Genomic DNA, 19,470 nt, shown 5'->3' with positions numbered 1-19,470 from the left:
AAATTAAATTAAACCTAAATTTTTATTGGAAAAAAAAAAAAAAAAGGGTGTTATTAGCACAGGAGGAAATTAAGTCAATAATAGGAGATAGACCCCGATTTAGCTATCGTAATATGAAAACATTAAAATACATTTTGGGATATAAAGATTTTAATAACACGAAGCTGTAGGGGTACAATATTGACACCTGGAACCCATGCCTGCCATAATTGTAGCTGTTGTGGGGATATATTTAAATATGTAAATGATAGACCATGTTACATAAATGCTGAAAGTTTTATACATCCCACATCTAAGAGAATTTATAAATTCTATGCTCATGGTACATGCACCAGTAACAACATAGTATATTTGGCAACCTGTGAGATATGTTCATCTTTCTATGTAGGAAAAACTACTAGGAGACTTAAAGATAGAATTATAGAGCACAAATCAAGTATTAGACTATGTAATGAAAATAATGCTCTATACAAACATATCAAGATGCATGGAATCAATCATAGATTTAAATTCAGGATTATTGAGCAAGTAGCAATAACTAATAGAGGTGGGGATCTGTCCAATACACTGGACTTAAAGGAGTATGATTGGATAGTGAGACTAGCGGCTGATATAGAACCCGGGTTAAATGCAAGTGTTTCTATAAAACCCATTCTAACTAAAATACAACACACTAGGTTACATTAAATAAATAAAACTATAGTTAGATATCTGACTATTTTTGATGTTTTTTGATGTTTTTAATGTGTGTATACATAGATCTTAGAATTTTAGATGTTTATATAAGATTAATGCTTTGCTATCATGTGATTATGGCTGTAGGTCACATGCTAGATAGTTTGTATAAATGGGCGTGTTTTATTGTACCTGATGTTATGCATTGAAAAAGGGTTGTTAAACCTGAAAGCTTTGTTGGTGTTTTATAAAGGTTTTTTACTCAACTTTTGTCTTATTTGGATTCTTCTGGACTCATTTCTGCAATTGATTCGTGAACAATAATACGGCAACAATGTGTTAATATATATACAATATTGGTAAATACAATCAGTATCCTGACACATAGTTGATAATTGTTGTGAGTGCACCTTAGAATGTAGTGTGTTGATCAGGATATTGTATATCAATGTGTATAATAGTAGCATTACGATAACAAAGCATGGAATCAATAAGTACTATTTAAGCATATATTTTACAATTATGAATGTAAATGTGTGGAGGAGACATCCTTAACCTTCCCTGGTTCCACTGGATCACACACGCACACGCACACTCGCATGTCCGGATTGTGGGTTACGCGCAGGCGCACATGCATATCCGTAGTCCGTTTATATATGTTTACAGTGTCTGTGTGGTTACGTGTTTTGCGTTAGTTGTGACTATTCCGGTAACATATGTCTGATCCGGTTGACGGACGTGTGCAGAAAGCACTTACAGCTTTATATATGTAACAGTCTTTGCAGCATGGACGCATTACGTACACGTGCACATCTATATGTTCTATAGTCGTAATTCAAACGTGACTGCATTCACGTTTGCCGGTTACTGTGACCAGTACACGTTAGCTGTTCGTTGTCATTAATATGCATACCCATGGTACCTATGTACATTTACATATCCCCCCCCCGCACACACGCACGTCACAGGCATCCATTCTCCTGCTGGGAAAGGTGCGGTACTGCATGTTGAACATTCCTAATTCCCCCTCGCTCATGGCCCAGGATGCATATGTCGTCACCGCAGGGCTGTTCAGATGACAGGTGCTTATATCCCATACGCATACAGGCCTTCGATTGTCAGGGTGTTGCTGTGGTGCTTTGGGTTTGGTCTTGTCCGCCCACTGTACGGGACTGCCCTGACCCTGTACGAATGTTAGATGAGTCACATGGGCACGTTTTGTCCGTGTCCATGGTACCATGTCACGGCCCCCCCCCAATTATTCGTAACCGTGTGCGCCGATTGGCCGGTGTACCCGTTGTAGATCTTGTTATACTAATTGCACACGGTCTGGTCGAACGGACCAATTTCCATTACTAACCCTCCATATGTATGGCCTGTGTTGCAATATTACAAGGGTTTACCATTGCGTGACGACTTTCACTGAGCCACAGACATGTCCGTTGCTTGGTTTGGGCCGGTTCCGCTGTGCTACACACATTTAACATGGCGGAACAGGTTGAACAGCTCAGCCACGAGGACATCGGGTTCTCCGTCGCTGTTTAGTATTGAATGTCTATGTGGAGTTTGTTTCACAAAGCGAGACAATGTCGACATTGTTAACGGACATCTCGCGCAGTACGTCCGCACCGCCGCTGGTGACGTATGTCTGCCTTTGGGCGGCGAACAGGCATTATGCTGTGCCATTATGTCTGGGGATATATGGTTTCTTGACATAGATGATATGCCATACTAGCAATGACCCTAGCAATGACCCGCGTCTGGGTGTGGGTACTGCTGTATTACCCACGGGAAGAGTGGCCTTAGGTTAAGTGGTGCCCTAGGCAGAAGTTGCCACCGATACATCACCCGCTACCCCCCTCCTGGTCTACCTACACCAAATAGAGTCTGGAAAGGTGCCCCGAGTAGAGCAACGCCCTAGACGGCTACCTACTTGGCCTATGCCTAAGGCCGGCTATGTGTGTGGTCCCTTGGGCATCGGACTCGGGAACGCGCCACGTCTGCCGTGGGTATGTCCAGCATTACCCACATCCAGCCCCAAGGCAGTCAACACAGCATCCATGGGTCCAGATGGTGTCCCAGCTGTGTACTCCAGGAACTCTATGGGGAATTAAACCCACACTTAGGACAGCTGTTTAATCTTAGCCTCACCTCAGGATACGTACCCGAGTAGTAGCACAGGGCGACTGTAGTCACACTCCACATAGATGGTGCCTCCACTGACCCTGGTTATTACCATACCATTAGTTTGACAAGCCTTATCTGCAAAGCCATGGAGATGGATCATAATGGAACACATAGATAAAGACATAGGGGACTCGCATACTTTGGATACAACCCAGTTTAGCTTGGTCAGAGTCAGATCATGCCTTTTACACGTGTTTCACTTTGTAGAATCAGTCACCAAGGCCATTGATGAGGGTAAAGCAGTCCATACAGCCTACCTCAACCTGGCAAAGGCCTTCGACACAATACCCCCCTCGGGTATAATTGATAAACCCGTCATCTTGAATGTAAATCCATACATCGCCATATGGGTTGCAAACTGGCTAAGTCACAGAACACACATGGCCATAGTTGCTGGCGCCATGTCATACTCACAGCCAGTCACAGGTGGTGTCCCATGGGGCTCAGTCCTGGGTCCACTATTTCTCAGCATCTACGTTTCCAATGTACACGCATACACAGGGGGGTTATGGGTGACAATGTTTGCAGATGACTGCAAACCGGGTGCCAAAGTCAGACACACATCTGACACAGATATCCTTCAGGAGTGCCTCACAGATGTGGATAAGTGGTACCAGAGACATGTCCTACAGCTAAATGCCAGGAAATGCATAGTCATACCCTTCGGGAAGAACAAGGTTACCCCTAGCTACCATATAGGTGGCAATCCACTGAGCACAGAGGGGGTTACCAGTGATCTGGGGACCCGGGTTGTTGTTAACCGTTCGTTAGACACACATGTTGCTAACATAGTTAGGTAGACCTTCCACATTGCCCACATCATCATGAAGGGATTCACATCTAGATCAGGGAGGTCATTGTCCCCTTGTACTCATCACTCATTAGACCTATGATTGGGTACAATGCCCGTTCAGAATGTATCTGACCCAACACCTGCAGCAGCTGGAAAGGCACCAACAGTTCATCGACAAACAGATGCAGGGTCTCAGGTATATGTGTTATACTGACCAACTGAAAGAATTCCAGCTGTATACAGTTGCATACCACTTGCCCAGAGGTGACCCGTGCCTGGCATACAAGGCTATGTCGAACCCAGATCTGATGACTATGCTTCACGTAAAGAAGTTAGATCCTCAGAACCACAAGGGCAGCTGACGTACACCTTGACACTGTCATTAATCGAACGTGTTGTTGGGACAGATTCATCACCCAGACACTCACTATGCTGTGGAACAACATCCCAGTACATGTGAGGGCAAGCACCTCGCTGGCCTTGTGTTAGTATTTAGACATGGATGTCTGAATTGATTTATTTAAGTAACCTTCTAAATGAATATTTACATTAGCACATTGTGAATCTTTACATTTCGTTGGTCTATTTTACATTAGTCATAATCATACGGTTTATGTGTATATATTATGGTTCATTTATATTACTAGGTGTCTGCAGTTCTGTTAATATATTGGCACAATCCGTAGGACATATATATGTATCTTACACAGTCAGACATTTGGAAAACATTTTATGTTGGTTCATCTTTCATATATGTACATATATTTCTATTTTCCGATGAAGACTGTACCTTTCAAGCAATGTCTGATGTCCTCACTGTGTGGAATCTGTAACCCAAGTAAGGTTTGTTTGCTTGTTTGCCTTTAAGGCATGTAATTAGTACCTAGCACATCTAATTTACTGACCAATTAAGGCTTTTAAATGTAGTAGGTTGGACTGCATTGTATGTATTCTGAATAAGTCTGCTTATGAAGCAGACGAAGTGGGCTCCAATAGACTATGGTGACTGCCTTTAATTCTTGGTGTGCTCTGAGTGGTCACTGACGGTCTCTACAGTACCTCGTCTTTGCTTTGGACTTCATCGGCTGGTTGTCTGTGTTTGTTGTATGGGGAATGTCAACTGTAGTCCCTATGTGTATTACTTGTGTAATGCCTTACTACGGCAGTGTAATTCCACCGGGTTTGCAGTTATGGGTGCCATCTTAGTCATACGCTTGTCCATCCATGTGAATTGCCTACTGGACACTGGTATAGGGCTGTACACATTTCACACCTGCATTTTGCATTCTCCGGTAGATGGTTTGCATTATTAGCGGAGAGTGAGGCAGGTGCTACGCACATCCCTCCCACGGGGCGGGACAAAGGATTGCCTGCGAAACAACACCGAGGCCAGATTCTACATACCCAGACTCCCTTGACTGCAACAGTGGACAGTACCCATTACACATCCTTCATGTGTGCGGGACTGTGATGTGGACGCAGTTCAATGGACCCGGTACCCTGGGTATTTCTGTGCATGTGTGCTGCATTTCATGGACAGCTATCATCAACATTGAACACGCTTGCGTGCATATGTGTACCTGTGACGTGGTGACGACAATGAGATCACGTGAGTAATGCAGGAAGCTAGCGGGCATTCTCTGAATAGAATTTTGGGTCCTACAATGGACACCGATGTGCATATGTCAAGTTAGATGTTGCTGGACTGTGTCCACCTGCCCAGTGCTTTTCACTGCTGGTGTATGTTCCCCAATCGCGGATGTCTGTTTGACTACCCATTCCACATGGTGCTACATAACCAGGTGATTTAGTACTGTGAACAAATGACATACATCCAAAGATGCTGGTTAGCAACTGCTTCATATAAACCTCAGACATCCCAATGGGACATATCCGTCACTGTATTTCCAATATAACACCACCGGAACATGTTGATTACCTATGTATTCATTTAACCATGTTGTCTTCATAGGTGGGAATGCCATAGTTTACATATCCTACCTGACGTTGTGTGTGTGCCATTAGTATGTGTTCCACAGGTCGCACATCTGTTCCGCTGTACGGTAGCGGGTGCTCCTCATTCTGTTGCTGGCAGATTGAGTGCTGTGTACGCCGGTGTTGGCACGACGGTCCGGCTTTGTATGTGGAATGTCAACTGTAGTCCCTATGTGTATTTCCTGTGTTATGCCTTACCGCGGCTATGTCATTTACCCGGGTTTGCAGTTGTGGGTGCCATCCTGGCCATACGGGTGTCCATCCATGACAATTGCCTACTGGACACTAGTATAGGGCTGTACACATTCCACACCTACATTTAGCATTCTCCGGTGTATGGTTTGCATTATTAGCGGAGAGTAAGGCAGGTGCTACGCACACATCCCTCCCACGGGGCGGGAGAAAGGATTGCCTGCGAAACAACACCGAGCACAGAGTCTACATACCCAGAATCCCTTGACTGCAACAATTGACAGTACCCATTACACATCCGTCATGTGTGCGGGACTGTGATGTGGACGCAGTTCTATGGACCCGGTACCCTGGGTATTTCTGTGCATCTGTGCTGCATTACATGGACAGCTATCAGCAACATTAAACACGCTTGCGGTGCATATGTGTACCTGTGACGACAATGAGTTCAGTTAGGTGATGAAAGAATGCGGCATTCCTGTCTTTAGACAAATTTTTGGGTCCTACAATGGACACCACTGTGCATATGTAAAGTTTAGAGCTTGTCGGACTGTGTCCTTGTGAGCAGTGGGTTTCACTGATACTGTGTGTTCAGCAATCGCGGATGTCTGTTAGACTACCCATTCCACATGGTGCTACATAACCAGGTGATTTAGTACTGTGGACAAATGACATACATCCAAAGATGCTGGTTAGCAACTGCTTCATATAAACCGCAGACATCCCAATGGGACATATCCGTCACTGTATTTCCAATATAACACCACCGGAACATGTTGATTACCTATGTATTCATTTAACCATGTTGTCTTCATAGGTGGGAATGCCATAGTTTACATATCCTACGTGACGTTGTGTGTGTGCCATTAGTATGTGTTCCACAGGTCGCACATCTGTTCCGCTGTATGGTAGCGGGTGCTCCTCAGTCTGTTGCTGGCAGATTGAGTGCTGTGTACGCCGGTGTTGGCACGGCGGTCCGACTTTGTATGTGGAATGTCAACTGCAGTCCCTATGTGTATTTCCTGTCTTATGCCTTACCGCGGCTGTGTAATTTACCCGGGTTTGCGGTTGTGGGTGGCATCTTGGGCATACGGTTGTCCATCCATGACAATTGCCTACTGGACACTAGTATAGGGCTGTACACATTTCACACCTGCATTTAGCATTCTCCAGTGGATGGTTTGCATCATTAGCGGATAGTATGGCAGGTGCTACACACACATCCCTCCCACGGGGCGGGACAAAGGATTGGCTGCGAAGCAACACCGAGCCCAGAGTCTACATACCCAGAATCCCTTGACTGCAACAATCGACAGTACCCATTACACATCCTTCATGTGTGCGGGACTGTGATGTGGACGCAGTTCTATGGACCCGGTACCCTGGGTATTTCTGTGCATCTGTGCTGCATTACATGGACAGCTATCATCAACATTAAACACGCTTGCGGTGCATATGTGTACCTGTGACGACAATGAGTTCAGGTACGTATTGAAAGAAGACGTGAATCTGGTATGATGTCAATTTTTGGGTCCGACAATGGACACCACTGTGCATATTTAAAGTGTAGAGCTTGTCGGACTGTGTCCTTGTGAGCAGTGGGTTTCACTGATGCTGTGTGTTCAGCAATCGCGGATGTGTGCTTGACTACCCATACTGTGTAGTGCTACAGGAACCATGTCTTCCGACACCAGAACCCAATGCTATACATCCAATGTTGCAGGTTAACAACCACTTTCATACCATACCCAGAGGTCACGATTGGGAGGTATTGCCACTTTATTATCGGAACAACACCCCAGACTGTGTACATCACGGGAACTTTAGGCCAGTCTTACCGGCCATTTGCAATTGTAATTAGCAGACACGTGTCAATACATGTATGATAAGACATATTGTCATGCAGAAGTTGATCTATGTTATTTGGACATTGGCTTCTGCTTTTGGCATCCGTTGCTGTGAGTGTTGCCAGTTACCATACACATTGCTTGCTCAGAGGCAGACTACACAATTCTGCACACTACTGTGGTCTCCTTTAAGGACCCTGAGCCAGTGGTCGACAGTACGGCAGCCACTGCATCAATCACATTTGCCATCTACCAGTACCTACAGGACTGCATGAGCCAGGCATTCACTTACCCAACTGTGGTTCATTGTACCAATGCCAAGCATCCAGTGTGGTGTACCCCAGCCATACACAGGATGTACAACACGAGGAGGTGGCTACTACAAGGTGGAGCAGACACCTTGTGAGGTATGACACCCTTGGTCATCATATGTGTAGAGTTACACACTGTCATGAAATTGTCCAGGGCACATTCCACAGATATACCTACATGGACCTGGCTAACAATCATACCACCTTCAGTTGCTATGCTCGACACCTGGGAGCTCACTCCCACATATGCTCTGACTGGGTTCACATAGAGGTGGGGTTTACTCAACATACACACATTGCCAACATACAGGCTGACAAGTCCAGTGAGGACATCTCCACACCCTCCCCCACACATGAGGAGATGTGTGTACCAGTGGTTTGTGGTCACCAAATGTTCTGTGACACACAGGTGGGACATGCTCTCTCCAGGGTAGTGGACATAGCATCCATGAGACCAGCTGGTGACCCCGCTGTGTACTCCACTATCTCATTTATGAATTGGACCCACAGTTAGGACAGCTATTTCTTTGTAGCCTCACCTCAGGTAGGGTACCCAGGTTGTGTCACATGGCAACTGTAGTCCCACGTCACAAGGCCAATACCTCCACTGAGGCTGGTTATTACTGTCCCATTACCCTGAGGAGACCTATCTGCAAAGACATGGGGAGGGATCATACTGCGGCTCGTACATGACTGCATAGGGGACATACATACTTTGCATCACACACGGTTTGTCTTGTTCAGGAGCGGTTCATGCCTTTAAAGCATGGTTGACATTTTCGGGACAGTCGCCGAGGCCACTGATGGGGTGTTGCAGTCCATACAGCCTACCTCGACCTGGCAAAGGCCTTCATCACATTACCCCCCTCAGGTATCGTTGATAAACCCATTGGCTGGGATGTGAACACGTACATCACAGAATGTGTTGTAAACTGTCTATGTGACACAACCCACACGGTCATAGTTGCTGGCAGCATGTCAGACCTACTGCCTGTCACAAGTGGTGTCCCATGGGGCCCTTCCATGGGTGCACTCCTGTCATACACCTACATTTTCACGGTACAGGCACACACAGGGGTGCTATGGGCAACAGTGTTTGTAGATGACTGCAAAACAGGTGCCATAGTGGGACAGACATCTGACACAGATATCCTTCGAAGGGGCCTCCCAGGTATGCATATCTGCTGTCAGGGACATGTCCCACAGCTAAATGCGACGTAATGCAACATCATACCTGTGGAGAACTACTAGGTCACCCCTGTCCAGCATATAGGTGGCTGTCCACTCAGCACAGGGGTGATTACCAGGGATCAGGGGACAGTGTTTGTCGGTCACCATTCATTCCACACACACGTTGCTATCGTGGTTGTGTGGGACTTCTACATTGCCCACCTGTTGGTGCAGGGATTCACATCTACATCAGGCTAGGTCATTGTCTCCTTGTACCCATTACGTGTTACACCTATGATCTACTACATTGCCCCATTCAGACTGTATCTGACCATACACCTACAGCAGCTGGGAAGCCCACATAGGTTGATTGTTGTACAGATGCAGGATGACACCATTTTGTGTAATGCTGCCCCACTTGTAGGACCCCTGCCACATTACGTCACATACCTGCTGTTTAGTGTTGACCTGTGCCTGACATACGAGGCCATGTCAACCCATATGTCATGTGTATGCTTCACCTACTGTATCCGCATCCCTCAGAACCACTAGGGCAGGTGACATTTACCTTGTCACGGTCATTAATGGGATGTGTTTGAGTGACACATATATCACCCAGACACTCATTATGCTGTGGATCTACATCACAGTACATGTGAGACAGACATCCTTCCTAGCCTTGTTCGCAGGTATGTTGTCCATTGGATGGAGAATTGCAGGTATAGGCCAGGGATTACATCATTATCAGTGCTTGACGGAGATACAGCAATATCATGGGTATTTCATCTGAAGCACAGAAGGTTGGCAAAGTCATCCTAACTATGGTGTAGTATTATGGCTGGGCCTGGGACGATGGCCTACCCTGTACCTATGGACGTGTGAACCTATATTCATAGTTTGTCACATTTACAATTGTCTATCCACTATACTCTTTCGCCACTGTATATTTCTGTGGCACATGATTGTCCTCTGTATTACATGCAGGTATGCTGTGTACGTTGCACATACGTCACTGTTGATGACAGTGTATCTGTGTCCCTAACACTGTGATACTGAGGACTACCACACATCCTTCACAGCATTACATGCATATGTCCATTCTATTCTTCTTTGGCCTATGGGGGTGTTAAGGCAAACATTACTCAAGTCCCTGTTTGTGCATGCTTCATGTTGGTGTTTGACCAGGCTCCGTTGCAGTCATGTGTTGGACAGTAGTGTGTCTGTGTGTTTGCCATGTGTTTTTATTGCCGGTACATCTGTGGGAGGTGTAGTTGGCACATGTTCCTCTTTGCAGGGACACCCATCCTGGGGTTTGTGTCATGCATCTGCACTTGGCACGTGCCATATGTCCTGTACTATTCCCACAGTCGTGTATGCCTTCATGCACTACTACTGCGTGTTACTGGCTGTGTGTATGTGGTACACATGGACATTGTGATGGTTGGCTTGACCTATTCCCATGCTAGAACGTACACATCTGTCAATTAAGTCTTTTAAATCAAACTGTAACACTCATTCGTATTTTCAAAATGACACTCAATAACACAGGAAGCTGGGATTAATAACATTTTACTACTGTGCAGCAGGAGGCAAAGGAGTATGCAGTAAAAGTTTAGACATTTGTTCAACTCTATACATGTTACATCTGTATGAGCATTCTGTATACTATCATCTTTTGCACACATTAATGATGTGGTCAGTCACAAGGCATTTACATTGCTAGAGTACAGAACATTGTATTCCTACAACAGTGCTCAGGTAATGCTTATTACATGTTTTCCCATGAGGATAGCCCAACCTTGCGAGCCACATATTCACTTAGACTGTACTTGGTAAATTCTGCTCTGTCACGGTTCCAACACTGTTCATATCCAGTCCTCACTCCATGTCCTACTAGGTTCCTGTGTCTCTCTGCTGAGCAGCTGTACTCTGTGTTAGAGCTCACAAGCCTATCCTCCTCAGTGGAAGGATGACAGATATACCTGTACATACATGTATTATTCTGTAACCGAGCAGATGAGTAATGCTGACTGACATACACCTGCTGCACTGGTTACTGCTAGGGTCAGGGTTCAATCACACTGCAGCTACACTACAGGCAATTACATGCATGAGAAGCTGTACTGCCATATTGTCAGGTAGAATAATATGCATTATACACTATTTGCTTCTAAAGTTGCACGTCATATATATGTTTAAATATGTATTTTGCTAACATTCTCCCTCCTTTGATTGCTTCTACTCTATCCAGAAACATATACAACATTATTTCATTCCCTAGCCTCTTCCTCTGTGGAACGTTTAACTAGGCAAGTAATTTGTTGTACATTGCAAGTAGGATTGCATTTTCTATTGACAAATACCACTACAGGTCTTGATACATAGTCTCGGGTACAGGTATGTCGCCAGAGTCCCTGACTAATACTTACATGCACAGTATCCCGCACTAGACACATGCTCCCAATATGAGCAGAACAACACAAATGGCAATCATGATATTCAGTATGACTGACCCCATCCACCCAATGGTTTGTGGAAATGGTTCGTCAGTGGGTTTGGGCCTGGTTCCGCCATGGATGACACCTGCTGTATTACCTCTAGGTGGGCGTTGCTTTTGGTCTCTTCATGTGGTAGTTGGACACAGCGATCTTCTTCAGTAAGCGCGCACGTACCAATTCTCAGCGCCACGGTGCAGTCGTGCGCTATTACATTTTGTGACACAACAGTTCTCATTGCATCCAGTTCATCAGTCACATGTTCAAGAGCGGAAAGTCACATTCATCCTTCCTCCGACAGGTTTTGATAACTTCCTCTGTTCCCTGATTGATTTCACTACTCCAGAAGCTGGGAGTGTTCCAGCCCAGGTTGTGACGCTGTCACTCAAGTCCATATGAATCGATATTCCTTTATCTCTTGCAGAAGACTGGAATGTCAGAACAGCTTCCATTTCACCCACTGGATTAGTAGGTTTCTCGACTGTGTTCCCAGTTCTTTGAGCTATATGTGTTATAGTTCGTTTCGCACCCACAGGCAATTGTACAGTATGTCATGTGACTGGAGCCAGATAACCCAAATAACAACTGCGGACCAATTCCCAGGTAACCATTGATATGCTTATTTCCCACAAACAACATAACAATATTCTACTTTACTACTGATGCGGGTTACCTCTGCATGTAACATATTCCTGTCTCTAACAGAGGACTGTTTATACAATTCAGGATGTTTCTGCACATCCTTCAACATTGTTCTCATGATGTTTCAATACAAATTAGGAATGGTGCTACAAGTAGTACTGTGATCTTTGGCTGTTATATGACATTCGTAAGACACAGTTATGTTACAAATACTCCCAACAACTGAAACTGTATCATGTTTATGATAACATACAATTCCTTTTTGTGTAACAGGTAAGTACATTGCCACGTTGTCCTGTGATCTCACAGAACCTGTATCAAAGTGTAGATATTCACAAGTCTCAATCTATCCCCAAGGGGACAACATGCATCGGAAGTCCTCCATATGATGTAGGTATGGCAGTACAAACACAGCAATTTAAAGTGTTCCTAGTCTCTATATGCACACGTCATGCCTAGGTATCTGTTGAAGTGTGGAAGACACTCTGTGGCCAGTTCATCACGTATCAGTATTTGTATCCGTGTAGTTATATGCAGGTAAGGTCCCAGAAAATGTAAAGTAAACACAAACATGGTTAATAGGTGTATAATCATTAGGACAGCAAACATAAATGTCTTTGGGGTTGCTTTGTATTGTTATACAGTCTTGGCCGGGTGATTCAGGCTCTTTGGTATATCAGCTACAAGATGTCAATCAGACTTGATATCCTTTACCGGTTTGAAAATGTGAGGTGGACCCAGGACGACCTCTCTGCAAACTTTACTGCGGTAGGCGTTGCCAACAGTACCCGGTACAGACCTTCGCAATGTCCACTTGGCAATAATGTTCTTTGGATAACAGTGACATACACACAGGATACTGGTGTCAGCTATGCGTCCGTCTTCGTTTGCTCTTATCTGTAACAGACTTTAACTGAAGAACAGTGTTATTAGTTAACAATCCTCTCATGTCACCTGCTACTGAGTCATCGACCTCCGGCTCTGCAGGCATGACAGCTTTCCACTCTGGCACATGATATGCCATTCCACATACTACTTCGAAGTGGGTGCAGCACTTTACATTTGGAACTGTTGTCATGCTCAGCAATGCTAGAGGTAGACAGCACATGTAACTCGTCTGGATGTCACCCACCAACCTCCTCTACTTATTTCTCGGGATCCCATTTTACGGCGCCAGCAGTCATGCTGACTGTGGGTTGTACATGCAATTTACATTCATGGTAATATGAACTAATCCCCCAGGTTGCGTGATTGTCTGGTTCACTACATGTGTTCTATTGTCACTGTAGCTTCTTTACAGCATGCCAGATCTAGGGATACTTTATTTTACTGGCACCTTTGCCACTGCTGCTGCATCCGGATTAATGGTTGGGAATGCTTCTACCCATTTTGATTATATATATGTGTAATCGCTAAACAGTATTTGTTCCCTTCACATTTATGCAGATGTATGAACTCCATACAAATAGTACGGAACGGTTATGGTGGTGTAGGTAAACTCACTCCCTTCGGTTTAAATACTCCCTGTGCATGATATCTACTGCAAACGTGACACGCTGCTCATGAGGTTTGTATGTGGTTCGTAATTCCGTATGTTAGGGGTATTCTGTTAACCAAATGTACCATGCCGTGTTGAGACATGTCTCTACCCATGGCTCCACAAAGCCGCATATCTGAATACATTAGACGTTAATATTGGCTTTCTCACTGTGGATATGTGCAGTCCGTGTTCAAGGATTGCTCCTCGTCATAACCACGTCGGCTTTTCTGCTTTCGTAGTTGCTGTTTGCATTGTTTGTACAGTTTCTACATCTAAACTGTCTGAGGTTTGTCATTCCTCATTCACACAAACACTTTCCAACTGTGAGGCTGCTTGTTTTGCAGGTGCATGAGCTCATGCCTTACCTTTCCTACTGTTATCCTGTTGCTTTCTATGCCCTGCACATTTACAATTACCTACTTCAGTGGGTAACTGCATGGAGTCTAATGCATTCAAGATCGAATGCGCATGATTAATCGGTTTACCGGTGGATGTTATCATTCCCCTATTCTTCCACTGCTGCTCATAAACATGCACTGTACAGACAACAGACTGACTATCGGGACATATGTCCACACATCAGTTTTCCGCTACAGTACAAGCACGTGTTAAAGCTATCTATTCTGCTGCTTGAGCAGACACGTTATGCTGCAGGGTTTGGCCGTCTACAATGTCATTATCAATAACTACTGCATAACCTACTTGATTCGTTCCTGTAGGACTCTGTCTACATGATCCGTACACATTAACTGTCACCTCTGCATCATCTAAGGGTATATCAGTGATATCATGTCTGTGTGTAGTTATTTAATCCATTTCGTATAGGCAACTGTGTGGTGTGCCATACACAGGTGTCGGACGTGGCGTTGATAGGTTTCATGTTGTACAACGTTCAATCACCATATGAGGTTGACTCAGTGGTATGGTCAAACATGACAAATGTCTAGCACGGGTCAGGAATGCTATCTTCTCTTGCAGCAGACTGATCGCAACTGCATGAGACATTCTCACAGTGAGAGGGTGGTCTAGTAACATTACGGCTGGGGCCTGTACTGCCATGGGTGCTACAACAACTGCCTGTACACAATGTGGCACTGACCATGCCACAGTGTCCAACTGCAATGAGTAGTCAGCTATGTAGCGTTGCTTACTTCCCTGCTGTTGCATCAAGACTGACGTCATATATCTCCGCTTACAATCTACGGTCTGACAACATGTGTTATGATTATTCACGAGACCTACTACAGCTGTTGAGGCTATCAATCGTTCTAGTCTGCAGAATGCTGTTTCTGCTACTGTAATCCAGTGTAGTATGTGTTGTGCTGCCATAGGTGTATTAAAGGTTAAGGCAAACAATACAGCGGATTCCACAGCATTGTTTGGTATCCAGATTTGACAAATGTTAGTCGGCCCAGACAGGACATCATTCCCTTCTTGTTAGTTGGCTTGGGTGCTTATTATATTGCTACCTTCCTATCGTCATGTGATGTTCTACCCTACTTGGATACCAGATATGCCAGGTAATTGACCTGTATTCTCTGTAGTTGCAATTTATGCTTGCTTACTTTATGTCCCTGTTCTGCTGATTATCTCAATAATGCTATTGTATCTTCCATACATTGCTGCTGGGTAGGGGCCGCAAGCAGAATATCATCCACATAAAGTAGAACTTGACTGGCCCCGGGTGGAGTTAACACCGGAATGTAGCTAGCCATCTCCTGTGAGAATATCGTTGTACTTTCACAGTATCCCCGCGATAGCCGGGTATGGCTGTATCTGTCACCCTGACTGTACATGCAAAGCAATACGGACTATGTGGATGTATAGGTATTGCAAAGGAAGCATAGCTTATATGTACCACGGTAAGATACTTCTGTGGCATGTTCATAGCATTGAATATAGTGTGTGGGTCTGGCACCAACTCTACCCTAAGTATTCTTACATGATTTACAGCTTGTACATACTGTACCATCCGCCATTCCCCTTTTGGTTTCCGATCAGGAGATACAGGGGTATTGCATGGTGAATAGCGATTACTTTGTGGATGGGGAATTCCTTCTATGACTTTACAGATATCTTCTGGTGTCCACGGTCTATACGCTATGGGGTTGGGTCCTGGCCTTCCTGTCCTGCATGAGGGTTCGGTACTTCAATTAATTGACAGATATCCTCACTCTGTTTTAGTACTGTGTTCTTACTCGGGTGTCCCTAGGTATGTTACGTGTTCGGGATGTGGTTTCAATAGCTTCTGTTACATTTGTTCGTTGTGCTACCTCTGTTGCCACAGGATAACGTGTGGGGACTAGCCTGCCCTCCCGCTTAATATCCTGGATGTGGTATCGGAGGTGGTAGGGGGTTGTGGGGGCTATCGGTACTACTGTATTATGATCTTCTCTGTGTACGTATGATGCTTAGCCATTTGTAGTGTTCTGTTCCCTTCGGTACACTACCTCAGTCCACCTATGTGCATGACGGATACCCAATTGTCGCTGTTTTGTCGCCTGCACATCTTAGGGCTGCCACCTTTTCAAATGCACAATGTGGGACATTAGTGTTCGGAACGTGTAATTTTCCTGGAAAATGCATACCCACGGCCAGTACATAGGACAGGAATTCACGTTTTGCCAGGAGAGCGACCAATTGTTGTAGCATTTCAGTTGCTTATTCTGTTTATTATTATATTTTGCTGTTCCACATACAAATTTACTGTTTTATGCTACCATTTTGATAGATATCTGGGAAATGTTTGTCCTGAGATATCAGGACATTTGCCATTTGTTCGGTTTGTTTACAGGACACGGCTGGCCAAAGAGGGACTGTCCCTCTCAGGGTGGAACAGGTGTTTACCCTGGAACATGTGCATCAAATTTTCAGGGATTACAATGTTTCAGTAACGATATTTTGTGTAATATACCATCAATGTCATATTTATTACCCCATTTTGCTGCGTAACTCACATTATGTGCTCTCTGCGATTGCATATACTTCACGTCACCCGTCAAACGCGGATCACATGATCTGTTTCTTCAATAATCTCCCATATCCTCTACACGACTGCTACGTACCCTTCTGTCATACCACGTGGTGTCTCCTTCCCTGTATCCACTGTAGTGTCTACAATCACTATTTACTCTGCTGTGTGTTCCCCTGACCTATGTTCAGATTTAACAGAATTTGGATAGGTGTTCGACCCGCTATCACAACTGTTAACAGAAACACAATGTAGTCTGGTCCCTGATCTACAATAGAGACAAAAAGGCAAACACTCCTTACCTGGGCCTCCTGTTTAAGGCTGCACGTTTTCTTCTTGGGATCCAGTTTTCCGCTTTTCAGCCACAGATCAGACAGTAAACAGCCTCTTTACACACAACAATTCAGTCGGAGGTCTTTTCATTCAAGAAGAACCATTTATGCATATTCTCCTGCGTACATGTCTAACCAGCCATGCACTCTGACCTGTAGCTTACCAAGGTAATGAGAGATTACAAGGATCACAATGTGAAATAAGTTGTTAAAACCAGACTGTAGTTATCAGTAGGCTTTTCTAAGTGACAGCCGATAACACAGGAGGCTCGGGTTCGGAAAGTTTTAGTAGTGTACACAGGCAGGCTAAATAATATACAGTCCAAGTATGTGAGTTTTGTCTGACTCTATACAGTAAGCAGTTTCTTTATATAGTGTTTACAATCAGCTTTTGCCCACCTTACTGGCGTGGTCGGTCACAGGGCATTTCCATCACTATGGTCCGCAATAGTCTATACATACGTGGGTGCTGGGGTCGTGCTTTTAAAATGTTTTCCCATGGGAATAACACAGCCTTGCAAGGCACCTTGTACATTACAGTGTCCTTCTGTGATTGTAGCTGTTTCAAGGACCCTAGACTGTTGCGATACAGTGGACAGTTAATTTCTTAATACGTTGCTTTGTCTCTCTGGTAAGGAGTTGTACTGTTATCTTCGATAGAGCTCACAAGGCCATCCTCCTCTGGGGAAGGAGTGCTGTTATGCATGTACATACATTTATTGTTCTGTAACCCAGCAAATAATTAATGCTGACAGACATGAGCCTGCTGTACTGCTTACTGCCAGGTTCAGAATTCCATCACACTACAGCTTAGCTTCACCAATTACATGCAGGCTTAGTTCTACTGCCATATTGTACGGTACAATTCAATGCATTATATAGTATTTCGAGTCTAAACTGGAACTTCATATGTGTTTCTATATATTTTTCGAACAACATCCATCCGGCCATATGCATGTTGTTCCGTCCTTTACCTTGACCGTGTGTATTTGTCCGTCCGGCAACGCTACTCTCCACATGTGATGTCCCAGCTTCCCCTTCTTTGCCTGTAGCACCCTGTTAGGACGTCCTGTTTGGTAGGCACGTGTTCCGCTATATGTGATCGACTTCACTGCATAGATAATCATCGATGCGGTGGTCCAACGACCCGACTTGTCCACATGTGTACAGTTATGTGCACCGTGTCATATGCAAACCTATATGGTTTGGACGGGTACATACTACATGCGGGATGTACACATTCTGCTGACACATTCACATGCAGCCATTTACATATCTGTACCTGCGGTGGGTTGGTGACATGTGGGGTATGTATTTGCCCGCGTGGCATTGCCTAACACAAACATCTTACCACATTTCAGGTATGCACATTGTGTGTGGTTGTATAGCTGCACACGGATGCTAGCAGGTTTGGGTGCAGAGGTATACATGGGTGGGACTGACATGTACAATGAGGCTATTGTGTAGTACATCCGAATGCATGGGTTCTGCTTCTGGATATTACACTTCAACATACGCCATCCAGTGTATGCAACAGAGACGTTGCTGGGTGTGGGATATGTTGCTATGCACATGTTTGCCTGTGTTTGAGGTATCTTGCTTCCTTACTGTTGTTATGTCAACACAGCTACCCGGCTATGTACTCTCACTACTGCTTGTGACCATTATGGTTGGCACCTTTTCCAATGCCCATAGTGGGGCATGTTATGTGGAAACTTCGAAATTTGCAGGACTACACATACCCACGGCTAGTGCAGTTGACAGAACTTCACTTGTTTGCCATACTATAAGCTTATTCTGTAATCATTTGGGTTCCTTATTTATTTTCTTATGCCATGTCTGTGTTTCATATAGTAATGTATATGTTTTATGCTACTATTACATGTATATTGCGGAATTTTCTTGGCAGGGGATCGGAGGTCATTTTCCATTTTTCTGATTGTTGCAGGGACACAACTGTCCAATCAGGGACTGTCCATGGCACATTGGGACAGCAGGTAACCCTGGTGACCATGCCCATGTCGCTACTGGGGTTTCCACCTTTTCCAGTTTCCGATCTGGGATATTTCCGGGACTCACATCTGACTTTACAGGCCGACACATACACACGGTCACTATATAGCATAGAACTTCACTTGTTTGCCTAAATATAAGCTTATTGTTGTGGCAATTTGCTTGCTTATTCTGTTTCTTGTGTCATTTAGGTATTTCTGTTACAGAAATAACCAATTCATGCTACCATTACATTAAATACGGGATATCATTGTGTCCTACAATCGTAGCACATCAGCCATTTCTAATACATTTTTTCGGGACACAA

The sequence above is a fragment of the Protopterus annectens genome, chromosome 1.part0 (genome assembly GCF_019279795.1).
Source record: "Protopterus annectens isolate FY-2018-M chromosome 1.part0, PAN1.0, whole genome shotgun sequence".
In the NCBI taxonomy this organism is placed as follows: Eukaryota; Metazoa; Chordata; order Ceratodontiformes; family Protopteridae; genus Protopterus; species Protopterus annectens.
The sequence above is the reverse complement of the archived record's forward strand: the minus strand, read 5'-3'. Positions refer to the sequence as shown.